This window comes from Strigops habroptila, chromosome 1 (assembly GCF_004027225.2).
Source record: "Strigops habroptila isolate Jane chromosome 1, bStrHab1.2.pri, whole genome shotgun sequence".
Lineage (NCBI taxonomy): Eukaryota > Metazoa > Chordata > Aves > Psittaciformes > Psittacidae > Strigops > Strigops habroptila.
This window is the reverse complement of record NC_044277.2, coordinates 108,672,721-108,700,571: the sequence shown is the minus strand read 5'-3', so window position 1 is coordinate 108,700,571 and position 27,851 is coordinate 108,672,721. Positions and strand designations below refer to the sequence as shown.

Sequence of the window (27,851 nt, the reverse complement as noted above, 5' to 3'; positions counted from 1 at the left end):
GGAGAAAACCTATTGTTCATATGTATGCAAAATGTTATTATTTCCTCAGTGCTACAAGCAGTAAAAAACAGTGACGTGAATTTCGAAATCCTTCATAACCAGTCTCAAATATTTGACAGCAAGCTTCATTAATGTATATATTCCTGCTGTGCAAAGAGATAACAAAACCAATTTCCACAGAAATATCACAGGACAGTAGCCTTCTTCATGTGTGTGGGATTGCTATGCAACTATTGGTAATAAAGCAGTGTTAAAAAATAAGAGATTGTCGTATAAAACCAGAATTAAAATAATTCACTTAAAATGCTCTGAAAAACATCTTCGATATCAGGGAAAAGTGTGTGTCCTGTTCTGACTATATACCAAACTGTAGGTGAAAACCTGTGCACCAGTTGGAAATTATACACAGGGAACTCTGCTACAGTTTTTAAATTCGGTTACCAATAACTTAGAAGTTTTGACATCTTATAAAGAAGTTACTTTTATAGAAAGCCCAACCAGTTAGGGTGCCACTGTTGGATTGCCTCATAGAGCAATGGGGCTGCCCTTAACAGGAAGCTCGGTACTCAAATGTCAGTGCACCCAAACTGTGCCATTCACATCAGTGTGGCACTGCACGTAAGTAAATTTTGTCTTGAATCCAAACTTCCACGACAGCCTTTTGACTATTTGGGTTTTAAAAACTAGCAGTTCTTACCTAAACACTGCATTTTAGTACTTCAGTAGGAACACAGGATATATTTTGATCTGTACTGACCTGTTAGGTCTTAGGAAAGTGACTCCATCCCTGACTTGAATCCTGAACTCCTAAAGTTGCTGTGCTGTTGATGCTATAAATCAAGCACTGCTGGATGTCTTAACTAAAATCTGTATTTCTGAATAGAGTTGCTGCCTACATCTGGATCATCACCGATCATCATCATCATCATTTCAGTGAGCCCTGTGCTCTGGCTGCTGTATCATAGATGCCTGGATCGATGGAGTCCAGTAGTATCACAGAAAGGAAAGAACCAGCTTTGTGAAAATGTCATGGAGTGTATGTGAACATATGTGGAGGTTTAAGTTAGAATATAAACTTTAAGCCAATCTGTCCTGTTTAGAGATTTGATCTGCGTAAATTACTCTGAGGAAGAGGGAAACAAGAATACCATTAAAATAAAATCCTGTAGTATTATCAATAGCAAGCCTACTGAATTTCAGAAATGTGTTAGTTGCAGTTAATGTGCAGTGGGTGCTAAAGAAATATTTAAACTATCTTTCAAGGATTTAAATGAAAATTGGCTTCTATAAATACCAATTGGTTTACTTCAATGCATCGAACTGTGACAAAGAAGTGGTAGGAGGGGAAATAAATCAGAAGGAATTAAAATGCATTTGTTCTGAGAAGTGACTACTGATTTCAGTGAGAAGCCATATTGGGTTGAATAAAAGTGGTGAATATTTGCTCATTTATTTAAACCATATTCTTTCCATATATCGGTATCAATTCCACTGTTAATGAAATGAATTCAATTAAATGACAACAAAATCATATCAATTAGAAAAATTAAACTGGCAACAGTAGTGGTAACACCTAAGTCTTTGATGCAAAAAGAATAATCCCATTCAAATTGATAAAATAAGCACCAAATTAAACCCAGGTACTGGATTGAATATAAATGAATTGAGGACATCATGTCGTGAGCATACAATTTCTGTGTGTTTGGACTATTAGTATTTAACTGAAAGCAGCAATTAAGATGGTACTTGAGCATGGCTGTAATTGTTAATATATGTGTAGCTGTCTTTGACAAATCCAGCTAGGAGATGCAGTAGTTTGGGACATATGCATGGGAAAAGAGAAGTGGAAAATCAAAGCATTTAGGGAAGGTCAGAATTATACAGTGAGGCATGTTCATGTAATGTTTTGCCATATTATTATCTTATTTCTTTTATGTAGTTTTAAACCTATGCATAGCTTTTAGTGCATCAGGCAGTGGATTTTTGTGTGACCTAATAGAGACTTAACCAAAGTATATTATAGAGCAAGTTTAATAGCGGGAGGAGATGATCCTCTGCATGACCGTCCTGCTCTTTGTCCTCTTGTAGACTGGAGAAACTACAGCTGTGATTGAGGCCAGACCACGCTGAGGAGTGCTCTGTGCAAATAGGTACTGTCCTGTTACTACCTGAGTGTGACTTGCTCCAGCTGTGTTTCCTTTGGGCGGAGTAAGGAGCTCACAGTAAAGTTCAGGCAGTACATAAACCTGTGGGAACATTGCTCTTGAATTCAGGAAACCCCATGTTCATCTTTACAGTGTAGGTAGCTCAAAGAGCTGATGGGGACTAGGATTAAATATATTTGTTCTTATTCTCCAAGCTCAGCTCCATAGCTCTAGAGCTGCATTCCCCTAATAAGCTTCCATTCTCAATTCTCACTTTGGTGGACTTTTTGCAATGGGATTTGTAGGTAGCAAAGGAAAACATTAAAAGGGATACATTTTTCTCAAGCTGGGGAACTTCCCTGTTTTGTTTCAATTTCCGTATGTGCTGCATAAAGAAGGGGCCATGGGATCATTTTTTGAGGATCAACACATTCTGATTTTGAGAGGTCTTTGTCTTGTCTCGATGTAGTTCTAAGGCACATTTTATATGTTTGAGACCATTCTCCCCTAAAAAAAATTAAGAAAAAATTACCTGATCTTTCTACTCTTAGTTTTTTAACATACTTCCTATGCTGGGATTTTACCCAGTCGATCCATTCTTCAGCAGATGAAACTGTCAGAGATGCAAAGATATTCATGGGCAATAGTTTCATCTAGTGTACCAGTATTGCACCAATAAGTGTACAATTTTACCCCAGGCAAGAAGAAGTTCATAGAGTTTGCTTTGTAATTTTTTCTGCTACCACATCCCTATTCCATAGCTTAGCATCTCCTTGCTTCCACAGCAATAAAATATCTGAGCAGCTATTAGTGAAGTACAAGTGTACATGTTTGAACCAGGGTCCCTCCTCATACCAGGAAGGGATGTTGATCTCTTCTGTAACATCTTTTCCAGATGGCTACACAGAATGTGCTGCTCACATTGGTTCACTAATGATGTTATAATGTGTTCTAATCTGACACAACAATTGCCTAGATCATTCTTACCGATATATTTCTTAAAAGCCAAATAAATACATCTAGTAGTACCACATAATCTGAACGTAACTGGAGGAAGCCACAGGCTTCCTACCTGCATTAATCAAATGTTGATGAGCTTAATTAATCTCTCAGATCTAAATGGAGAAAGAGTAATGAGAGCTATTTGCTTGAAAGCCAGTATAGCAGGCTTTGAAAATGTAAGAGCTGTCCTGTTTACAGGTAGGAATGTGTAATCATTGGTGTCTTGCTTAAAAACTGTGAGGGAAACACAGTCGAACACTTTGGGCTTGGTTTTGTTCCAAAACATAATTTTTCTCCCAAGACAGAACTTGCCTAAAGCTCAGCTATATGTAGGAGGGTCCATCACTAATACCTCCCAATACTTAGATTCTTCACTAACTCTTTGTCACTTATTTCCTAGGAGAGTAAAAATAAATGCATCATTTTTATTAATATTTTATCAGATGTATACAGGCTACAACAGGTAGAATAATAACAGGATTCCTAACTACAATCTCCTTTGAGGCTATCCCATTTTGCAATAGCTCTATTCCAATTTGGGTGGCTGAAGTGATGCTTAAATATAAATATCCATCATAGCTGAAATTCAGGTGCAAATAACAAAATATCTTGATAATAGGATTTTATGCCTTAAGTGTAAGACAAACAAGTGCCCCTTATATTTCTCTCATATTTTGTTTGGAGGTAAATCTGACAGATACCGTTATGCAGCCGGCAGTGTCGAATTCAGGAAAGGGAGCTTTTGTCTTTGTTTTCTTCCTGACAGAGTTGGTAGCTTCCTTGTACTAGCAGATTCATAAAAATTAAATCCAGGAAGATAATTATTTTATCCAGTCCAACCAGTCTATTACAAACAATTCAATCTCATTGACTCTGTTGAGCCCTGTAATTTGTTCTTAGCCAAAGCATGCTTTCCAGCTAGGCCTCTGTGGTCACCTGGAAGAGATACAAGGACAAAAAACCAACCACTTCCTTTAATAAATTTTTTCAGTGGTTAGTCACCCTCACTGTTGCAAATTTGTGCTTTATTCCTAATTAGAACCTGTCTGGCATCAGTTTCCAGCCAGTGGTGTTGCTTGGGCACAGAGGTGGATGTCTGTTAGATCTCTCGTTCTTTCTGTCACATAATTGATTTTTCATGAACAGCACAAAGTAAGGCTGAAATTAGCCCAGCAAAGCGATAGGAGACATGTTGGATCAGGAAGCCTTCCTGCAAGATATGAAGGTGATATTTTATCCTATTTATTCTAATATTTTATTGAGCTTTGCATCAGGTTAGTGGATACTCTTTAACCGTGACTTCCTCTGAGGCAGCACATTGTTGAGGCTAATATTGAGAATATATATTAATCGTTTGGCCTCTGGCACACTCTGCTCTTATTCTCTCCCTAGCTTATTCTCCCATTTCTCAACAGGATGGTAATCGACATGCAATTTCGCTATCTTGCTGATGGTTCAGATACACATAATGCAGATCTCTGTTCCACAAATGTGGGCTTGTAAAACTGGTGCCCCTGGATTGCTTTAGGCTTCTCTGCATGTAGGTACACATCCCTTATATGTGTTATCTCATTGTATAAGCATAGGTATGCGTATGCAGATGCTCTCAGGCGCTACATCTTGTTTGGATAATAGCATTAGTTGATAGCAGGAATTGATTTACAAGGTCTCTTGATGTTTTCATTAAATGGATCATTTATACACTTTATTCATTTTTAAATAGTTGCTCTTTAAGTGCAGTTGTAGCTCTTCCCATATGGAACTAACTGGAGTTTTATAGATCAAAACCCAAGGAATAAAAATGATACACAAGTTCCACCAGTTTTGGTGGTAATTTGGTAACTAACAGTACCCAGTGCAGCATTCCTGTACCCGTAAGAAATCCAAACTGAATGTAAGTCTCTAAAGCCTTTTTCTGGAGAAGGGCCAGTGGGGCTGTAAATTTGTTCATGAAAGATTCCCTGGTCTGGGATGCAATTTGTGGTCAGAAGGATCTAGTAGTGATGGCATCCCAGGATGGGCAAGCACCAATAAGTCAGATTTTGTGCATCCCATATATTACAGCTTTGGTTCTTCCTGCTTTCCCACACCCAAAGTACATATTCTGTCAATCTCCATGTGGAGTCTATTTCTTTCAACCATTGGATCTGTTCCACTTAGTTTAAATAAATGTCCTAACTCTGGAAATGTTGGCATGTCAGAAATCGGTTGAATACTGAATCAGAAGAGCATATTTCAACATTTCTCACAGATCAGAATTAAAGGAAAATCTTGTGGAAAATTTCAGGAGTAGTAGAGTTAAAAGATTTTAAAAAATAGTTTTCTCATTTTTAGCTTCTTTACATTATTAGGAATGTTACCTACATTTAATCTTGCTTTTAATTATCAGAGGTAATTACTGATACGGATTACTGCAAGGCATAGCAGCCTATTACTGAGGTTGCATATTGCACAGAAGTTTTGCATGGCCTCCCCATGACTGCACCATGTATGTAACTTTTAAGGCCAGCTATTCTGAACAGGAGAACATAAGCAGAAAAGAATCCATTGCATGTGTTTTGGTTAAGTTAATGTTGACTTTGAAAAGGAGTGAATGGCGGACCTTATATCAGCAGGCGGCCCCTTTTTTTTTTTAGTTTGGTAACACAATATTTTCTCTCCTGTGAAAAAATCAGTATGCCCATCTCCATAATAATAATAAAAAAAATAATGTGGGATGGGCTTTAATTTCCATGGCATGAGGGATCTGCTAACAAAAAATTGATTAAAATATCCATTCCAAAAAACTTGGAATCTGAACACAATCCTTTTAATCTTCTCATTTGCCTTATGTGCCAGAGGGTATTGCTCTATGTGTGGGTGGATGAAAAAAAGAGTTTCGGTGAAGTCTAGATAGGATGCCAACTGTTAATGCTGTCTTGGATGCACCTTTATTATCGGTGGTAGCTTATCTGGTCTCAGATAAAGCAAAATTATTCAAAGCATCTTAATAAAAGTATCTGTCTTTCCTCTGCTAAATGGCAGCTTATTGATTTCTTCCCTGTGCTGTTAAAGTAGCAGAATTTGAAATGTTTTGAAAACATCCCTTAGAGCCACACAACAATAATTAACAGCAGAGCAAGTGCTGAGCAGCAAGTAGCTGATAATGACAGAGTCTAATGTCGACTGAATGCAATTAATCATGGATACTACCCATAGAGCTTTGGATTTATACTCAGTTATTATAAAGCACTGATGAGGTCCCCTCTTGGTCTTTCACAATGGATGTATTATGAGTATCTCTTCACCATAAGCAGAAGAAAGCAGAAGGAATGCTTTGAGACTTGTATTTCCTAATATGTTTACTATCACTCCATTATGCAGTTAGTGGCTGGTATTCTCTTAGGAAGGCAGTATCATAGGGAAGCAGGAGCAGTTCATGCCTCTAATCTTTCCAGCAGACAAGACAGCAGGCAATATATATGCACAGTCCCAAAGTGGCAAGTAAGTGCCAGTATTTTGATACAGGCTACCTTTCTTTACAGAACCTTAGAACAACCTTTCACTGCCCAGCTTTGCTTAGGGTAAGCAACCATGATCAGTGCTATGTGCATACTGGTGGCTTCATAATTCATATAAAATTGCATTCATTCTTTTCCTTCTCTGTTGTTCCTGCCATCATGTTCCACTTGATCAATCCACTCTAATAGCAGTTTGGCACTTGACAAGTGACTAGACTCTTAACCCTGAAGGGAGTTCAAAGCAAGTAAAAGGGCACAGGAGTTTGTCATGTTGCAGCACACTTCCAGCCTGACCTGAAACTCTTCATGGATGAGTAAAGAGGATCTCAGTATTTAGAACTGCATTTCCTCAAACTTGATTCAAAAACAACTCACAGTCTCACCTGATCCCCAAGAAAGGAAACAGGAGGGAATAGTGACTTTTAAACTCAAGTATGCTAGGTATGCGTTCCTAGTGCTTAAGCAGTTAATGATGAAAAGACCATCCATATCTTCTCCTCTGTGTACAAAAGAAAAGTCTACTCTAACTTCAAAGTTAAATGCAAAGGAATAATACCACTGGTAGTCAAGGCATCTGGCTGATGAAAGGTATGGTCATTGGCAGGCTGACCAAAAGTCTTAAATACATTCTTAGTTGTTTCACTGAATATGGGAAGTGAAATATACTGCTTGACTCTTACTGCTCCTTGATGGTCACCAACAAGTTCAAGAGTGAAAGTCTGCTGATAAAAGCAAATCATCTTTAAGGACTTAGAAGATAGTAGAAGGTAAGAGTGAATAATGGCTGTTGATATGGGTGAAAGGGTTCTTTGGTAATTACTCTGAAGGGTTCTTAAAACTCTGTTGGTGCCAAAGCTACAGAGTCAGATCCCTTTCTTGTTGCTACCATCCACCCCTTTTTAGAGTTCACAGTTAGCCTGTGGAACATACGGACATGAAATGTTACCTAAGATGAAGGCTTAATGGCATTCCATACCTGACCTGATACTCCAGCAAAAGCTGAAAACCTCCACTGAAGGGATGTGGTTTTTGCTAATTTTGGAGGACATGAAATGGGTGTTCTTAAACTGGAAAGGATGTAAGTTTCTGAGTTCTAGGCAAAAAGCAGTATTAAACTGGGGGAATGGGAAAGAAAAATCCCATGTGGCCAGACTGTTCCTCAGCTGAATTTTCTCAGAACTGTAGTGTATGATATGAACAGTTGTTTTCAGTAGGATATTGTGATGATATGCAAGTTTTGTCTAACTTTCTGAGGTAACTCCTATGTCCTGAAGGTATTTCGTAAGAAAAGTAAAAAAAAAAACCCAGCAAAACAAACCAAAGCTAGAAATGTGATAGACAATATTTCACTCTATATCTGTAAAGATTACTGGGTTGGGTTTTTTTTCATTGTTATCTCTCTTTTAAGCCATTTCTCCATAGTGCTTTGGAGAGTGATAGATGGACATAGCATTCCAAATACCTTAAGTGTGATTCCCTTGTGCCTGATTTCCACAGGCACAATAGAAATAGAAAAATGCAACTCACTGGAAACCCAATTTTCAGACAAGACATAAAACATCAGAGCATGGGTGGTAATTACAAAGCCTACATAACTTTCCATAAAAGTAGAAAGTCGTTACTCCAAGGTCTTTCCAACCCTAACTATTCTATGATTCTATGATCTTAATCATCTTGTGTTCACAAATTTTCAGTAATCCTGCATATTCCAATGGATTTATTTTAATAACATCTTTCTGGTTAGAATGCTCTTTTTGCAAGCACAAAAAAAAGGAAATAGTTTGTGGGGAAAGTACCATATGACAATAAATGAAGAAGCAGAATGACAAAAAACAGCCAGTGGAGAAGACTGCTTGACTTGGTTGACTTTATGGAGTTGTCTCCACAAGTTCATTTTCTACCTGTAAGTGAAACAGACACGAATGTTTTAGATAGGCATCTGGAAAACCAAAAATAATTATTTTGCTTTTCCAGAAAAATAGTATTTTGAAAAATCCTCCATGCCTCAGAAAATAAATAAATTATAATAAGCAAAACCAATAGAAGTGAGCAAAATAATTAATCATTGTGTTTTGAGTAAGGGGGGAAATTTAATTATGCTGGATTTTTTTTTTTTTTTTCCTAAGGATGGTATTTGTCATGTGTCATTCTAGTCTAATTAAAGTAGAAGCCACAGATACCTGGAAGCCGAAATGATAATTTTCTTTCCTGTCACCTGCCAGTTTCTGTTTTGGGTTTTTTCCTAAAGCTGTAATTCAGTGCAACACTCCTGAAAATAGAGGAGTATCCAAACATATTTTCTTTCATGTGTATCTTTTTTATTTTGCTTCTAACTGGACTGAAATCTGTTAGTTTTACTGTTGTTGTTAATGGAAGCACTAACGAGAGGTCTTATTGGATCAAATGTCTATCTAAGTAACATAAACATAGGATTAATATTTTTGCCTTGTTTGCGTATCAGAAAAGTATAAAAAGAGAACTGCTTATTCAAGACAAGGAGTTACAAAGTATCAGTAAAATAATAGTTATACAATCTGTTTATTTTCTGCGTTATCACTTATTACCAGTGATTCTGGTAATTACTTCTCCCCATCACAGGGCAAATGCCAAGCAAGCAGCAGAATTTTACATCATCCTCTGCTAGACCTAGAAACATCATCACTTTACTTGTACGAAAGTGGCTGCCGTGAGTCTGAATTAATGAGTCTGTATGTGTGCTATGTTCATGATGGACATTAAGTCTTCCAGGTATAATTTTCTGTGAAGAAAAGTCATTTTATTTCCGGCTGAATAGGCACTCTATCATTCTACCCAAGTCAAACAAAGTTATTGTTTGGCTTTTCGCCAAGTTGTACAGTATGGAAAGGTCATATTTTTAATAGCTTTGTACTCCATGGTAATCAAATCTGTAAGCCTGGAGAAATAAACTATTTGAATATATCGGTGTTCTTTGTGCATGTTTAACCACTGGTGTTCTTTTCATATGGTGCCTTTCCTCCATGCTTCAACAGAAAAGCAGGCTGGGTTTTACTCTTATCTTGGTTATTAGCTTTTTACAATTAGGTATAATGTGCTCTTCATATAAGAGCAGGACTAGCTAATTTGAACTATTTCTTGCTAAACTCCAGTTTTAAAACCAAAAAATAAAACCAAAAGATATTGTTCTTGGTCAGATGTCTGCTGATAGACAAACAAGGTTACATTATTGTAAACTTGGGTGCACGTAAGTGTTAATAACTTGCTTGAATCAACAATAATTAGAAAGAACACCTGCTTTTAAAAGTCATTTTTCTTCTGGTTGACTGGGCATCGCATTTGCAGGAAATGGATGCTGATTACATGCAAATGAAATTTCTAAGGTTTTCTTGTGTTTCATTTAAAAAATAATCATGCCCTGTTGTGCATCAAGAACAATCCAGCTCAGTTACTGTTCACCAGCAGCTGTGTGTCAAAAAAAGAGCTGTGAATCCCTGCGAAGTCCAGAGGAAAGGAGAAGATTTTGCATCAGCACTTGGGCTATCTATCTTCTTAAACATTAGATTAACCTGAGGTTTTTGTGATTTTATAATAGCAGTTGTTATAAATTGGCTTAGAGTCAAGGTACAATCTGACTGGCGAGAGGAGATGAATTATTAACCTGTAACACAATGGCTGGGAATTGGGGTTGCCAGACAGGACCGTTAGCGCGGTGTGTATTGATGGCCTCTTGATTACGAGCTTTTTGTCTGTCAGAATAGCTGAGGCTAGTTGCAGTAGCCACACTGCTTTGGTAATGATACCTTTCTTGGTCATTGCTTTCATTGACCTTTCCCTTTTTGTTTCTTGATTTTTACCTTGCTTGCAATTTGATGGTCAGTTTGAAGTCTACAACCTTTGGCCACGCTTCTTGATGACTACGGTGTGAGACTCAGATCCTAACCATCATTTAAAATAGTCTTTCTTATGTTAAATTGCTCAAAATGGTACTAAATACCATTTAGTATTTAGTCAGAAAACCTAAGCTATATTGTCATGGAGACAGAAATCTTCCTCACCTGTTACAGATTTCATTGCTACAGGGCACTGCTAGAACTGGGCTTTATGTTTTGCCTATACAACATATGCTACAAAATTTGAATCCAATTTACCTAAAAATGTTAATTTAAAACATTGTTAAATCAAATGATGAAATCCTCTATTCAAAATTAAAGTGGTCTTCATTGGATTTAGCTTAATTCACTTTGGAATTTTCCATATAGAATTGCAATGCATTTTGATTAGTCAAGTAAAAAGCTTATTCAATGTAATTATGTTATCTACCTGAGCATCGCTTGTATTGTCCTCTGTCTATAATATGTTCTCTGATAAAAAGCCGCCTTTTGTCAAACAGGTGCTTTTCGTAAGCATTAGAGAAGCAGCAACATGTTTTACCCCTGTTGAATAGTGCTTGCCTTGTGACCGGGTTTCATGGTAAAATATTGTAGCACTCAGGACTCACCACTAAAAGACACACATTGCTGTGCACTCCAGCATGATCTAGGCCCTCTCCTGCAACTGCTTTCACACAGCAGGAAACCCCAACCCAGCAGAGCATGCTGCTCCAGCTAAGCACAAGTCTGTCAGCTTGCAAGTGCAAGGGCTTGGGGGCCCTGCTTTGCATTTTGAGTAAGTAGGTCACAGAAGCAATGGCTTTTGTGATGTGAACCTGCATAACTTAGGAAATTATCATTTGTGGAGAATTAAATGGGTGCTTCAATATGTTTGACAGAAGTTCTTCAGAAGTAGAGTCTTTGGGCATGCATTGAGAAATGAGGAAAATGTAGTGCATTTTGATTTTTTGTGGTTTTTTTTCCTTAGCTCTCCAGTTTGTAGCTATCTCTTCTTCCAATCACCTTTTTTTCTTGCTTACTGGAACTTCTTAAATACAAATCAAAAAGCAGTGCTCTTGGTTCAGACTATTTTTTTCCCTTTCTCTGAAAAAGAGTTTGTTCCTCTGCCAACTTACTCTAAGGTAAATTTCAGTTTCAACTAATTATCAATAAGTAAGTTGTGTCATTGCATAAAAAATAGAATTTAACTAAACGGAAATGTCAGCAGATTCTTCATGTTTTAAATCAGGCATCACAAAATTTTAACACATATGAAGTGGTGTCATGAGCATAATTACATTTAAAGTTCTGTGACTTCTTGTTGCCGTATTTGTAATAAGGTCGCCATCATGTTGGTGACGACCAGGTATTGAGCATCAGAAATCATTCTCTTGAGATGCAGTTGCAAACAGTTACAAGATGAGATTTTTTTCTTGAAGATAAATTTAAGCTTGCACAACTTTGTTCGCAACAAGAGGTACTTCAGGACTGGATTGAAATCTTTGAATAGGTAAATCTTTTTTCAGTTAAGGAAGGGGCAAGACACTTTCTGATGCTTTTAACAGACTGAATTAGATCTCTGAGTGAAGATTTGAACTGACAATAGTGATTTTAAATACTTCCTGTGTTTTGTATGGAGGGCTCCAGGTTGTGACTGCTCTGCAGGCAGAGTGGTTGTATACAGCCAAACAGCCCATGACACTGACACATGGCTCGTATGCCAGCTCTGCTGTGGATGACGTGGTTGATTGCAGTCCACTGGCAAGGGATATTGTAGATGGACTCAGGGTGTGGTTGCAGCCAGGCAAAAAAAAGTGTAGCTTCAAAAATTCCCACTTTTAAAAAATGGAGACTCTCACTTACTGGTTAAGCTCTGACTGAACGATCAACATTTGATACACCCATCTTTGGGAGCAAATCTTGTGAAGACATGTGTTGGAATATCTTATTTTTTCGTGTGTCTTGGTGTTTGTCTCCAAAGAGGTCTGTGAATCTGTTCGTTATGGACCCACATAACACACCTGCAATGTTACATGATGTCTTTGCCTTTCCCCCTTGTTTAGGGCATGCTATTTCTTCTCTCCTTGGACTGGTGCTACAGGACAGAAATGGAACATAAAGAGCAAGGAGGCGTTTTGCACACTGGTGGTGTTACAGCCCCAGTAAAATCAGTCAAGCAATTGGACTGAAACAGCAATGTCACGATGAACCCACTTCTAGTGCCTCCCAGCAAAAGCCTCTGGTGTCCCATAGATGCCAGTCTCAACCAAATAGCCATTACAAAATAAACCAGAATGGTTATTTTCTGAAACCTTCAACTAGAAAAGTCTCATTAAAAGCAAACTGAGATGTTTACCTGCTTACAGATGCAGGAAACAAGGTATTTCATTGACTCTGCGCAGTTGTTATCCCCATTCAGCATCTGGAGCAATTGGACAACTGCAGGCTGCTCTCCCAGCTTGTGACCTGGAACTCCTTTAAACCACACAGCATGTTCTGTGCAGTGCCACACCAGCGTTTTGGCCTTTAAGTCGCCAAGACACTATCCAAACATAGCAATGTGAAGGTCTGGAAGTCATAGATTTGTTTTGGTCACTGAAAACGTGGGGGTTTTTATTGTTCTAGGAATTGTCAAACTTCACTGGGAATGAAATGTAATTCATAAGCAGTGCACTGTCTGCATGCTGGGAATGGTAAAAGTGGTCAAAAGATTGTCTGGAAGTCATGGAGGAAAAGGACAGGAAAAGATAAGGGACATTAACTTAATTAAGTCAGTAAAGAATAAAGGAAGGCCACGTGAAACTTGAAGCCTGTGTGACAACATACCTTTTCTTCATATTCCCTTTAAAGTTAAACAAGGGATATATCGTTGGAAAGGCAGGTTGATTGTCTGTGAAAACATCAGTTAAGCTTTAAAGGAAATACTCAGTGAGCATAAAATTCACAAATGCATTAATCTGTAACTTTGTGTGACATGAAAAGGAATCTAGTGTTGCATTTTCCTGCCTCTTACAAACCCTGTCTCAGTTATGGTGGTTCCAAGGAACCAATTGTGGAGAATTGAAAAACAAGAGGTTTGAGTACAGCAGGAAATTTAGAGGGTAAGCACAGGGACAAATAGGCAGGAAAATCTGCTGCAGGTCCCAGCAAGATAGAAAAACTGACAGAATTGTGTTTATTATGTGATGAGAACCCATGGCATGGGCAAAGAATTAGTGGAATCAGGGAAAAAAACTAAACCGTGGAATTTCCAAAGCCACTGGAGAGGATGAATGTGTGCTCAACCCTCTAAAACTGCTGCACAGCCCTTGATCTTAATAGTGTTACTTTTTCTCTTGTTTAATACCTGTAATACAGTCTGCAGTCACTGAGACAGAAACAGCTTGCTGGGATGTGAAAGAGCAGTGGCCAAAGTCAGACTCCCCACTACCCTTCCTTTTTCTTACCTTTTCCCTTGGCCAGGTGGAAAAGGGTAAAGCTAAAAGCTTAACTCATATTAAAGAAGTAGCACATATGACTTTCCAATATTGCAGATGTATTTCAGGCACATTCTTTGCTATGTGTAGTGCTGAGCTCATTTTTGATGGCTTGTGCTACTGTGGGTGGCTCTCTTCAGGGGTATCCAACCAAAAGCAATGCTGAGTTAAGGCAAGGTAGATGTGAAGGAGAAGAGGTGGTGCAGGGTACAGATATATGTTGAAAGGCATGTATGCAACTAATTTTCCATGATGCCTAATCCATAGTCCCAGACTAATACTAAACATTGAGGTCAAATCCATTTCTGATGTATTTTACACCACTGCATTAAAGTTTCTCTGAACAGAAAGAGATAGTGCTGTCCAGTGTCAGGAACAACTCTGCCTCTCCCCAAGCACTGAGGGGGGGCAGAGTCTACACCACCAAGTAGCTATGCAGCTAATTGTTTGCCTGAAAAAGTCTATTAGGCTGTGTGATAGTGCAAGTGATGTATATCTAAACCGAAAGAGAAACCACTTAGTGAATCCCTAATTGTAATAATTTGTATGGCTAAAGAAGTAAGTTGTTCCATTAAGATTTCAGGCAGCATTGTGTAACACTGGGTATCCCATGTATGCATTTCATAAGGGCACAGACTCCAGCCCAGCCAAGAAGTGAGTGTGAGATCCAGGAATGAACTGTCATACTCTGAAGTAAACAAAGGAACAAAGGAAAATATGAATTGTGCTCTTATCCAGGACCAAACTCTAATGTTGTTGTGAATGTGCTGCTTCTACTTGATTGGATCACATGAGGTATTGCTGATAGAAGAGCTATTTGGGAAGGAAGTATTTGTGTTTACAGGCATCTGAGAAGCATAGGGAGTCAGAAGATGGAAAGTGTAGAACAGAGGAAGGGTTGGGGGGAGATGGGGCTTTTCTACTTAAATATTTGTATTGCAACACTGAGACAGCAAATGGTTAACAGACAAAGACAAAACCCACTGTGACCGTCGGGTCTCTGTGCAATCATCAGCAGAACTAGCTATTCTAGCCAATTTAATAGCTTGGAAATGAACTCATTAGTGGTCTTTTATCAGTAGAAAAAAGTCTATTAAATCCGGATGTGTGAAGAAGCAGTACAGAGGCTCATTTCCATCCCACTTGTGACCTGAACAAATCAGAGAAATGCTTTTCAAGGAACAGGGTCAGGCTTGACTGCAGTAAGGTATTTTCTACACACAGCACCCAACTTGTATCTTTCCTTCAAGTTTCTGATGCAGTTAATTTTAATTTACAGCCTATTTGTCGCTCCCCACATCTCTCCCTCTTGCCTCCTTCCCAGTACCACTGTAATCCATAAACATGTGGGCTGTTTATACTTTATAAAGAGAAAATGTACTACAGTCTGTTGGATTTCTTGATATACCTGCCAGTGATAGCCTTCTGACAGCTTTGGACTCCACTGCTCCCTGACCGAGGCAGTAAGTAAAGATTCAGATCCTCATCTGAAAGCTAAGGACCACAGCAGAATTATGCTGATTTGCATCACCTTGGGATCTAGCCAGAGCTATGGGCAGAGGCGGAACATACTCCAATCTTCTTTCTGACCCTTTGAAGAACAGAAAGCTTAATGTGAAGTGTTTGACATGTATTTCTCTCCAGAAAGGCAAAAGCACTCTTTATATCAGGATGTTGATATTGCTCTGGCATTATGTCTAAAAATTATCTATAAACAGCTGTTTCTATATTTTTTGCTTCTGACATGATGCACAATGTTAAGTGAACTAACAAACATGAGACTAAAGCACACATTTTCATCAGAAGGTAGTGAGATATTGCTGTCGGGCAGCTGTCTGCCTTTCAGCAGCAGTCCATGGTGAGTTTTAAATATTCAGCCTCTTGAGGAGACAAACATTTAAGGACTGCTGTTGACAGAAATATTAAAAAACCATCTCATGTCTTGGCATGAATGAGTTCATTATCTTTATAGGACTAACTCTGAAACCAACTGCTTCATACACTTCTGAAAGACTGCATTTCTACAAGGGGTGATATTGTCGTTCCTAGACAGCTGTATGCTGTCACTGCATACACAGCAAAATAACATCGTCTTCAACACTGTATGAGAAAGGCTGTTTCACTTTTTCCCTGCATCTGTTTGGTCAAAAGTTAAACTTGTAATGGAATTAAATTATTTTTTTCTAATTTAATTCCAGACATTTTATGCACATGTATTTAAACTTACATTACTTAATAATATAGTAGGATTACTTAATGGCCTCTCATCCTGCCGTGAAACGTAACCCTATTATTCCAGTCTTAGCTCTCTTATGAATAGAAAATCCCAGCTATGGTAAATTCCTTTGAAATGAGATGATGCTGGGATTTTACAGTGAGTCTGTGGGCTAGTTTGAGACCACCAAACTCATTTACTGTTGTCTGTTAAGCCAGGCATGAATCACAGTTCTCTGGGGTGAAAATTTGCTTTATTAACCCCCTGAGTCACCCAGCTACCAAGGCAACGGCTTTCTGCAATGAGTAACTCCATAACTAAAGCATCAGCCACATGAATCAAATCCCTTGATTAGAACAGAGGCTGGTAAACCTCAGACCAAGCACATAAATACTTCCCACAAGTTTGTTTAGCTCTTAGCAGAAGCTGTTCTCCTTCACTTGCTTTCAAAGGAGAAAAATTGAAAATTGGTCCCCAGCCCGCTTTGCCAGCCCTGAGCTGGCCTGATAACTTGATTCCATGGTCCCAGCCTCCCAGCACACCACAGCAATTCTCCTGTCATTGCCTTACGTGCTCCTTCCTGCAAGCCCCTGTCCTGGGGGATGCCCATCGGTCCAGGAGGTCTGGGCATATTATTAGCTTGTCTTGTGGATGCTTTAAGGTTCGCTAAGAGCCTATCATGCACTTTATTGTGCATCAAAAGAGGAGACACGGGATACTTTATCCCATGCAGTCCAAACTTAAGTAAATTTGGAATTAAGACTGAGTATTTATTTAATATTTTAAGCTAAGCAGAAATCTCATTTACCTAGGAAAGAGGTCCCACCCAGTTAAATCTTCTGAAGTCTGGTTTAATCGCTGTGTCTCGCTCAAAGACATAAAAAAGGCGATAGAATTAAAAGAATATGGCAAGTGATTGTTACAGGAAAATTTTATAGAATAAATAAGTGTCTGTCTGATTAAAGGTGTTAAGATTTGTATCTCTGTGCATCAGTAGATGTCCTGCAGCACAGCCAGGCTGCAGTGGAGCACTCTTAGGCAGGTGCCATTATTAAAGAGCATTGCTCGATCTACTTTCTCTCTTTTGACGTGCTGTAAATTTGTTTGTAAAATTCCACTGTGCTTTGCTTAGCACATCTATAGACTGGCAGATGTGTGCATTTGTTGCTGAGAAGTGATTTTATGTTATCTGAAGCCCCATTCTTATGTTTGAAAGTCCTCCACACATCACTGGGAATGTTAAACTCTCATAAAGCAAGGAGAGAGAGCCATTTAAATAACATGCATGCAGATAACATGCTGGCTTTTATTCTTTGTTCTCAGAAAGTATGTACTGTACAAGAAAACAACATGGTCACCTATCCCCTTCCTGGAGAAACTGTCATTCCCAATTCATTTATACAGCATACTCAAGATGGCTTGAGCGAACTAAAATAGCTTTAAAGGAAAATTAATCTAGTTTGACTGGAGAAAACTAGTTTTTTTTTTTTTTCTAGAAGTGTAATACGTTTATTAAAGAAAGAGGCCATGCTACTTTTATAGGCCCATTCAGGAAGACTGTTAGTAGAATCCTTAGCTGTGCTTTCACCTCCCCATGGTGGCAGGATGGCAGCACAGCCAGCCACCAAGCACTGTCCAAACCAAAGTGATGGAGTAGGTGCTCCTGGATAGCACTGTGCCAGGTGGAAGGTGATGTCCTACACTGCTGGGAGGCAGAGCCCCTCATCTTTGCCCACTGGTGGGAGGGAGACATAAGCCACCCAACCCTGATGGTGGCAGGGCAACGGCACTGGCTTTGGACGTCTCCCAGTAAAGCGATTGTGAAATGAAGGAGGTAGTCCTGCTCAAGAGTAGTCATAGGCTGGCAGGGCTATGACTACTGGGAGGCTGAAAGGCTCAGAAGTGAGTTAGTTTCCTGTAATAACTCTACAGGACATTACCTGCTGGCCCTGCCTGAGTTAGGCATGTTGAGCAGATAACTTGAAGGGCAAAGTTTAACCTCTTCTCTGAAAAAAAGTTGCTGAAGTAGTGTGCGTTGGCTGAGAATGACATCTCAGCCTTGTCCTCTTTTATTCTTGCATCTCAGGGAGCCCTGTTCCTGTGGCTTTTTGTGTTGAAGGATTTTTACTTTGTTGCTCTGTGAATAGAGACTTAAAGCAGTGATTTTTCTAGGGACACTAGTGATAATACTTTGTAGAAATTAGCATACTATTTTGTATTGAACTCATCAGCTTATTCTTTCCTGGAGCGGCGGAAACCTGGAACTGACATACATGTTGTTTCTTTGGTTCTTATGATATACACTGCTCTCTGTCAGCTTGGTGGCAATGTCAGTGTGCTATTCCTCAAAATAGGAGCTGAGGCTAGTTAATGGGTAATATGTCAACATAGCAACGCTTCTTTATGTGGCTGGATACTTTCAAGAATATTATAAAAGTCTTTCTAATTTTTTTTTGTAATATTTAATCATGTTATTTTATAACATTAATATCACTACTTGTAAAGACTTTTTTTTTACAATTTTAAAAGCACACAGATTTTTAAGGTCTAATTTCTGTCATCTGTATTTATGGAAAAGATTTGGACTGTTGTCCTGACAATATATTCTAAGGAAAAGTGAGAGCCACAGTAAATTTTGAAATTGCAAGTGTAGGTAGAAAAACCTTAAAAACCCAAGATATATATATTGATTGCTTACGTGAAAGTTCTGTAAATGTGTTAATGAGGGAAAGATTCTTTTTTTTTCTTATGAAAAAAATCTAGATACTATACTGATTGTAAATAAAGCTATTTAGAAGTAAGATGAACAGGCTGCAGTGTTTGTTTAGAGACTACTCTGGCTTCAAAGAAGAAATAGTTTTTGGAAAATATTGAGGTAAAAGCTTTTTTAGAAAAATAAGGGAGTTTGTCCATATACATATTTAAAAAAAAAAAAAATAAATCTGGACTCTGTGTATGTAGCATCTCTTAATTTTCTTTACAGATTTACAAATCCCATGCCATAGAGCATCATGTGGATATTTAGAGCTAGATATTGCGACATAGCTAAGGTATTTATTTTGGTAACTCCCCCCAAAAATACATTAAGTGAATCCTCCCAGAAGTCCAGGATGGTATTTATCCTTGTAATGTTATCTTCTTTGTAAACATAAGTAGTCTGTTTATACTAACATAGCTTCACTGTTACACAGGTTGTGCAGGTTGTGCAACACCTGTTGTGCAGGTTAGTGTGTGTTAGATAGCAGCAGGACAAAAATGCATGTTTTTTAGAAAAAAGTCTTTCTGGATTCTGATTTGAATCCTCTAAGATACCCGTATTTATACATCACAGCTTTAAGAGCATTAATATCTTAAAGAAACACATTGTACATAGGCTGACATGGTCATCCTGAAGGTAAAATCTTAATGTTTAGTAATTACTGACTTTGAATGAAACCTAGCATTATTTTAAAGTGCTTATAATTACATAAGTGTGTTTATAATTTATTGTCATATTAGAATCTCATTATTATAGTAATGCCAAATACATTAGATTCAAATATGTATTGTCTGTTCCTTGTTCTGCTGACCAACTGGCTGTTCCCTGCGCAGTTCAGGACGCGCTTAAAAAATTTACCTTTTGTTCTGCTTTGGTGGGGAGTGAGCAGAAACCATTATTCTGTCTGATGAGCTGGGGTTGAACTGTTGCATAAATCCCCAAACAATGGTGAATTCCACCTCATTGTGAAAAAAAAAAAAAAAAGGCATCTCATTAGTTCTCTGCTGTCATTTCCTGCAGGTTGTCAGCTTTAGAGTGATCCTTTGAAGTGTCAAATAGCTGATTTTAAAATAGGAAGAAATTATCTCGGAACTTTTGAAGAATATTGGCATTTTTCCTTTAACAAATTGAAAGCTGAAGGAAGACAATTGAAAAAAAGTGTCTCGTCTCACCTTCCTGCTCCATCAAAACGCTGTTCTTTAGGCAAGATCTTTCAGGGATATACTGTCTCCCGACTGTCATCACTTATACCATAGAGAAGCACCTATAAAAAGCTGAGAAAAGGAATGTTATACCACCAGTCTGCAGGTTACTGTAAGTATTAATATGGTCATGTAAAGATTCCTAAATAAATTACAGTAATACTGAAAAGATGAGAGTAGCCTCTCATAATGACTTACATCTCTGAGACCCCAGTGTCAAAATTTTCTTGTTCAGGCAGATGAATTTCTGTCTGTTATAGACAGACACAGAAAATATAGTTGCTGTGGCTCTTGTGCTGCTCCTGTCTAATAAGACCAAGCTTTGAAAAAGTCATTGCATGATTATTTTGATTTAAAGGAAAGAGAGATCATATTTTTCCTGTATAGAATTGTGTCTTATAAGGGACATATTGTGTAATGTTGGCTGCATTTGAGGACCCAAAGAACCTTAAGATAGTATTGATTTAATCTGTTGAGTAGGTTTTCTGTTGCAGTCTTTTATTAATTGGAGTGGTCACTACAGCGCATGTATGTTGTTCTCATTCCTGAAAATAATTTTGGCATAATGGGTTCACTCTGACTTCACCCTACCTTTTTATAGCCACTACCTTTTTATAGCAACTGTGAGTCCAGGTAGCAGAGTCTGAAAGGTGAGATAGCCAGCTCACAAATGTGCATCACTGTACTGGAGGAATGCACAAAGTGCAAATGCTGAAGCATGTATCTGTGTGACAGTAAATCATTCAGGCTTCATTTGAGCCTTATCTTTTAGCATCACAGTAAAAAACACACCTGGGAGCACCTGTCTCAGAGATGCTGCTGCGGCTGGTGGCCGTGAACACAGGGAAAGCACAGCATAGGCTTGAGCAAACCCAGCAACTCCTAAAATAATACTGTAACCGTGACTCTAAGGTTGCTGTCTCCAAGATTGTTTTCCCCATAGCAATGTGGAACGCATCAGCTTTCAGCTGACTAAAACCCATTCAAATATCTCTGCTATTCATTCCTATTGTGCTTTGCGTTTCTCTTCTGTTTCCTACCAGAAGATGTAATGGAAACTGTCTAGAGGACTAATATAAATAAAATTAACTGTGATTGGAAGCCCAACACCAGCTTATATGGTACAAGAACAGATGTGGTGTGATTCACTTTGTATCAGGCCTTAGATCCATTTTTTCACTTTGCTTTCCTGATCGGTTAACTTTTAACAAGAGGGAACTCTTTTGAACAAACCCCTTGTTCATTCATTTTAGTACTTTCATTTGTCTCCTGATGCCTGCTGTGGATAGGAAGCCTAAAGATATTTCATTAATGAAGCATGTGAAAAATGAACCAAGTGGACAAAATAAGCTGTTAATTAATTTTCATGGTTTTTTCGTTATCAGGGTTGTGCAAAATAGTTTGGACAGATTAAAAACACATTTTAACCTTACCCCAAATGCTAACTGAATGAAACTGGAAATCAAAGTATTTAGCAGCTTCTGTAGCACACATCACTGTCTGCCGTGAGTCGAGAGCAACACAAGAATTAGTAGCTTTTGGCTAACCAAGTGCAAGCCACAAACACTCATCCGAATGTGGAATACTCACTTGCAGTAGCAGGAGTGTCTGTAATCTCAGGGATGCAACTATTAGCAAGTAGCTTTTCATAGCAACATTTGAACAGATCTTTTAATGTACAGAGCAAAACTCCAGCAATACACCTTTGCAGGTTAAAAAGGGACATATACTTTAGAAACATTGGTCTTGGAAGTGAAAAAAGGCTCAGAGATTTGTGAATACTATTTGCATTGTAAAAACCTAGGAGTGTCCCTGTGGCTTGCAGCAGATGTACATGGAGCTCAGTGTCTCTGACAGTGGCCAGTTGCAGACACAAGGACAGATCATATGCTGCTCTGAATAATCTCTCACCACTCGCTGACTAGCAGCTGAAGCATTTCCTGAGCAAGGCACAGTGCTTTGCACCACTGCAGGAATAACAGGAAAAAAAGATCTTGCATAAATGACTTGATTAGTGTGTATAAATTGTCCAGCTAAAGGCTAATTGTTATGATTGCATAAAACCAGTGATTTCAGAGCTCTTTTGAGTTTACCATATATGAGCTATTCTGTCCAGTTCTTGGTGCAGTTGTCCTGGGTTTCACCTGCTTTATGGGTCCATTCCTGTAAGTGCCAAATGCCCTCCACTCGAAGTTAATTGAGTCCAAGTCAAAGTCACCCACCACAAGCAGAATTTAGCTGCTAATCTCAGTCCCTGTGATCATGTGTTTTCTTATTCACTGTGTGTTTTACTCCTTTGTCTGGATTCCAGTTTCAGAAAACTCTCTCTGTACTGCTCTTCCTGTTCTACCTCCTGAGTGACACAAAGTGTCTCGGCATCTGATTTCTCTTCACTGCACACTTCTTTTAGAGTACTGATCAGACCTTTAGATCTTCCCCTGCCTAGAAAGCTGTTCCTATTTTAAAATCTCTTTGGATGCTGTTTTCAGCCTCTTGAATGTAAGATTCTGTTTTTAGTTGGTATCTACTAGTGTATTTTATTTTCCGTGAAAAAAATGCTTCAGTACGGCTGCCTATTCCCCTCTTACTCTAGGTTACTATTTAATGAGCTTTAATAAGCTTAGATGCTGAGATACATAGATTCTGCTTCCTACATTTAACATAATGTGTTGCCATGGAGATAAGTTCTTCTCTGACAAGTGACAAATAAGCCAAAGAAGGCATTGCCAAAATAGTTCAAAGATTGGAACTGTGACATTAAAAAAATCTTTTGCCACTGAGCTAAATTATTTATTTTGATGCACTTTTTGCTGTTCTATTTTATCTCTTCTCTCTGGAACCAACTTTAACATCCTCACTCCTGCTTAACAGGACTGACAGGCATGTACCTTTGGAGCCTATCCCAGTTCTGACCCATGAACTGGATAACGACACTCAGTGGCAGAACTGGCATTTGTCTCCCCAGTCTTGCTCTCTGCTACCTTGTCAGCAAAGACTTAAAGGCTTTCTTCATCATGTGAGTTTTTCATGGTCCCACATCTAGCAGTTCACTATGCAGCACTGCAGGAATTGTACCAGTTGGGATAACTCGCAAGCTTGTCTCCTTCTGGGACTTACTATCTCGCTATTGTACTTTGTCCTTGGTACTCCTCCAGAGCTCTTTGCCGTTGTGTGAGTAACTCTACTGGATTAGCAACTTAGGGTTTTGTTGTTGGGGTTTACTGGTGTAATTGATTAGATGGATTGAATAATCCATTTAAAATATCCACCTGTCAGGATAGAGCCAGACAATTGCCACCTCTATATGTTGAGACACTGATGCGCCGGTATAAGAATATTCTCCCTTTGCCTTGCTAAAACCCTTGGGAGCACTGCCATTGATTTAACCCCTAACACAGCAGTGAGGGCTATGCACTCAGAACGCACAAGACAAGATAGTCTTCTCAGCAGTGAAAATGGCATGAATAGTGGGAGTAGTACGTGGGGTTTCCCTGGAGAAAGAAAAGAGGAGCTATGTTGACCCGAATGTTTTCAATTGACCACTGAGTCCCATAATAAAAGATAAATTTTCTGACACTGTAATTCATTTTCGCTTCGCAAAGGCTCCTGTTTAAAGGGTTGTGCCTTACTACACCAATCACTATGCTGGCTTGTGTCATCCGTCTTTGGTATATTCACAGCAGCACAACTTGTTTATAAGAGGACTTACTGAACTTCTCCTTATTTGCATGAGTGGATAATCTGTTCTTTCACAGTTTAACAATAGTAATCAATATTACTAAAAAGGATTTACTTTTTCTATTGAGAAGTCATAACTTTAAGAGAACAGAATTGATTTTTTTTAGAACCTTGCTTGCTAATAAGGATCATAATTTTCTTTTCATTTAAAGAAATTCCTCTTCTGTCCATCTAGGTATCAAAAAGCTTCTGTAAAGTATTATTAGTGTTTAAGAAGCATTGGATATTTGTCAAGAGCTTTACTGCTAGCAAACTACAGGTTTTTATTTCAAATCTGTGCACACTGTGTATTTTAGTATTCCCCTTGAGCTAAGAAAATTATCTAGCCACTAATTATCTGCACAACTTCATAGAAGTCACCTATGTCAACACCAGCGCATATTCAGTGAATATTCAGTATATCTATGCTGAAGGACCATAACTCAGAAAGGGACATACACAGACCAGACTGGAGCAAATGCAAGTCTGAATGGAGCCAAGATGTACAGCACACACTTTTCCCTGTGCTTATAGTCAGCAGACTTCAGCCATGGCAAGACTCAAGCTTGTATTTTCTTTACTTTTTATAAAGAAAGAGAGGACTTACATAATCAAAGTCTACTGGAAAAATGTGTAGTTTGTGTAAAAAAATCGTGTCAAAAATGTGAGGCAAACTTTTCTCCTCAGGAATACAGGTAGAGTTCAGGGCATAGATATGCAAAGCCAGGCTTACTTGGACAAGAAGTGGCTGTTTGGCCAGGTGTCCAACATTAGTCACAGAAGAGCTGAGACTTTCTTGTTGGCTCTGAGGTTACAGTTTTGCCAGTAATAGCCCTCCTTTCCTACCAGAGAAGAACACATCTCCTTCAGTTAATGAGCACAAATGATGTTGCCTGATCTTCTCCAGGTTTCTCTCTTTCTCCCTCTAATTCTCTCTCTCTCACACACTCATGCTCATCACTTTATGGGAGCAGGCATGCTCTTGACATTTTACCAGTAACAAAGAAGGCAACAATAACCTTTGACTAAAACTGTTTTTTAGATAGGTACCTAATGTGAAGTGTTGACTGCTTGCATGTCAGATGACTGTGTTTCCTAAGGGTTTTGGAGAGCTAGAAATCTAACCTGAAGGGTCTGTACAATCATGTAACATTTCTTTTTTTTCTTACTGTTTGCTGGTGGCAGCACTGACTTGATGCTTTAACCAATACTGTAGGCATGAGACAGATTTACTTCTGGTATATTAAATCTTCTGGCAGATTGCATATGTGGAGGGAGTCTCTTGGAGGGTGAGCAGATGGATGTATCCATCGTTGTTTAAAGTTGGCTCATGTCCTTTTGCAGATCCACAGCCATGTTGTTATCCTGGGTAACTTGGTAGCTCGAGGGTTGGGCAGTCAGTCCATGTGATTTCTCCCAGGATTCACTTTCAGACTCTTTGCTGGTTTATATCCACCTGCTTCCTTTTGGAAATGTGGTTAGACTGTAAGACTAGGGCCATCATGACTCTGTCAGTGATGAATAACCAATTCACTTGTCATTCTCCCTGATCATGCCATGAATGCTTTATGCTGTTTTTCACAGATGTTGTTTGATGGAAAACTTGCAAACTAGTTAGGATAAAGATCTCATCAGAGAAGATTTACTCAACATCTCTAGTCCCAGCCTCCAGATTCAGTCAAAATGTGTGTGCTTTTGTTTTTAACAAACACCACTGGAAAGCCTGGAACGCTTCTGTTCCTACCTGATCTGAACACTCTTCATCAAGTATCAAAATATCAAGAGTGCCAAGTTATCACTAAAAGGTAAAGTCTGTGTTTCGAGGCATCCTTTACGTACAGTCTCATCTCAGTCATCTAACTCAGCCAAGTCAGCTATAGTTGAACACTGTGGGAAGCGGCCTGTGGGACTGGGGCTGTACATGCTGGGGAAGCAGCACATGCTTTTGGGCTAGTTACCAGCATCAGAAATGTTTGTCCTCAGGCTGTCCAAAGTAAGGTTGAGGTGTCCAGTGAGCTGCCAAAGGCTTTGATTTAGGTCCTCAGCTTTGTTTCGTGTAGTCTGCTGTCACTGGCACTATTTTAGATTTTCAGAATTATTTTAGAAATTACTGTCAAGGCCAATCAACACTGGAAGAAAACAGCACCATAATTCTGATGTACACTCTGCCCCATGCCTCCGTGTCCTTCATGCTCTCATAAACCACTTTTTCCAAATATCACATCTTTGTCCAGAGCCTGCTGGATAGTAGGAGAACTTTATGTAGTTTTATAAACAACAAGAGATTGTTATATATCCTCCACCATACCTTTGAAACAGTTTCCTTCATCAGCATCAAAGCAATCCTTTCATGCATTTGGATGAGAACAAAAGACTTCTGAGCCACCGTTCCTTCCATTTTTGTACATTTTACTGTAGTACGTGGAGAGCTACCCTTATTTACAGAGGACTAATCAAATGGGTTAATATTCTGCCTAATTTTGTGCTTCTCTACCTGATAATGTTTTGTCATTTCCCTCTGCTTAAAACTAGTGGTAGTAAGCATTTTTCTCTGCTGTCTCTTGTGCAGCCCTTATGATTTTTAGACAGGTTTTTACACAGATGTCATCTTCCTGATGAAGTCTGACAGGACAATTGTAATTCTAAGAATGCGAATGTTTTAGAAATTGAATATGTTTGGTAAAAGTCTAAAAAAAAAAAATCAGTGACTTTTAGGTCTGATAAAAGAAGCCATGAACAGTTCTGGGAAATGAACTTTTATTTTTCTACCTAACACTGCAGACAGATACATCTCCGTGCTGATATGCAGAGATTACTCCTGTAGGTGATCTCCACAGGCAGTCTGCTCGCCATGTTTCTGTAATCAAACTGCCAGCTCGTATTGCTTGTGGCACTACTTTGTTAAGAAACAGTTTAAAAAGATGATGAGTTGAAATAGGACAGGAGTCCTGAACTTTTAGGGGAATTGAGTACTGAGGGAGTGTAGTTCCTTTGGAAACTGTCAGGCTTGGCTCTATGCTCATGACAAGGAACACAGTTGAGATTATCAGTACTCTCTTTGCCGTCAATAGCCATCTGAATTGTTCTTTTTAGTTATATTCTTAGTTAGCAGGAAGTAACTAAGCCTGATCCCTCTCACACTTTTTTTCACATCAGTGTGGCTCTCTTGATTTTCCTTTACAGTAGTGTGAAAGAAAAAATTGATGTATTAAGGATATGTTTTACTCTCATCACACAAAAGGTAATAATATTTTTTAAGTGACATAGGGAGAAAGAGGAGTAGCGTAGTCAGACTTGAACATTCAGTAGAAAAATGAGTCTTGGGACTCATAAAATTTCTGTTTAGGCAAGTTCAGACTAATTTTATGAACCGCTCACCCAGTTCAACTTTCTTTTTCTGTCTCATTTTCCTTTACCAGCTGAAAACAAATATAGCAAACATCAGTAGACCTTGAAAAACACATTAAAATTGAGCACAAGGTTCCTCCTTTCTTTCAATATATCCCAGCTAAATTGAAATACAACTGCGTTTTTAAGATGACAGCTTTCAAGAAAATGGTATAAAGTTTAAGTTTAAAAAAAGACTGGTCTAGTTCAGTCTAAGAAATTTATGTAATGATATACTCCTGAATATGTTGTAAAGAAATACTAAAAGACATGTTCAAAACCATAATGCAGTATACCAAATTATTTAAAGCTCTGCATGTGTGTGTTGCTTTGTCTTTATAGGTTGTTAATTATAAAGCTATAAACCACAAAGAACCTACAGCCAAAGGCATTCATAATGATGTTAGACTGAAATGAGTACTACTGCATTTGTGAGCACTCATTTCCTTTTTTGTTACTGCTTTTTGGATATGAATTGGCATTTCCATCCCTGGGAACAGAAACAGTTTTGAATTAATTCTTTAGACCACAACAACAGCCAAGCAGCTCCAGTGACTGCTCAGAGCCAGCACCATTAGATATGACATGTCCTTTGATATGGG

The 27,851-nt window shown here is 38.6% G+C and overlaps 1 protein-coding gene across 4 annotated transcripts in view; it reads left to right on the top strand.

Annotated features, from left to right (window-relative positions):
* Positions 1 to 27,851, top strand: part of ADARB2 (adenosine deaminase RNA specific B2 (inactive)) — a 309,775-nt gene that overhangs the window by 59,271 nt on the left and 222,653 nt on the right. The window contains exon 1 of one of the 4 annotated variants that reach the window (XM_030497258.1): positions 20,214 to 20,257. The exons of the other annotated variants lie outside the window; for them this stretch is intronic. The gene's annotated coding sequence lies outside the window, so the exon portion shown is untranslated. Of the gene's footprint in view, positions 1 to 20,213; positions 20,258 to 27,851 lie in introns of those variants that run through there. 4 annotated transcript variants of the gene reach the window in all.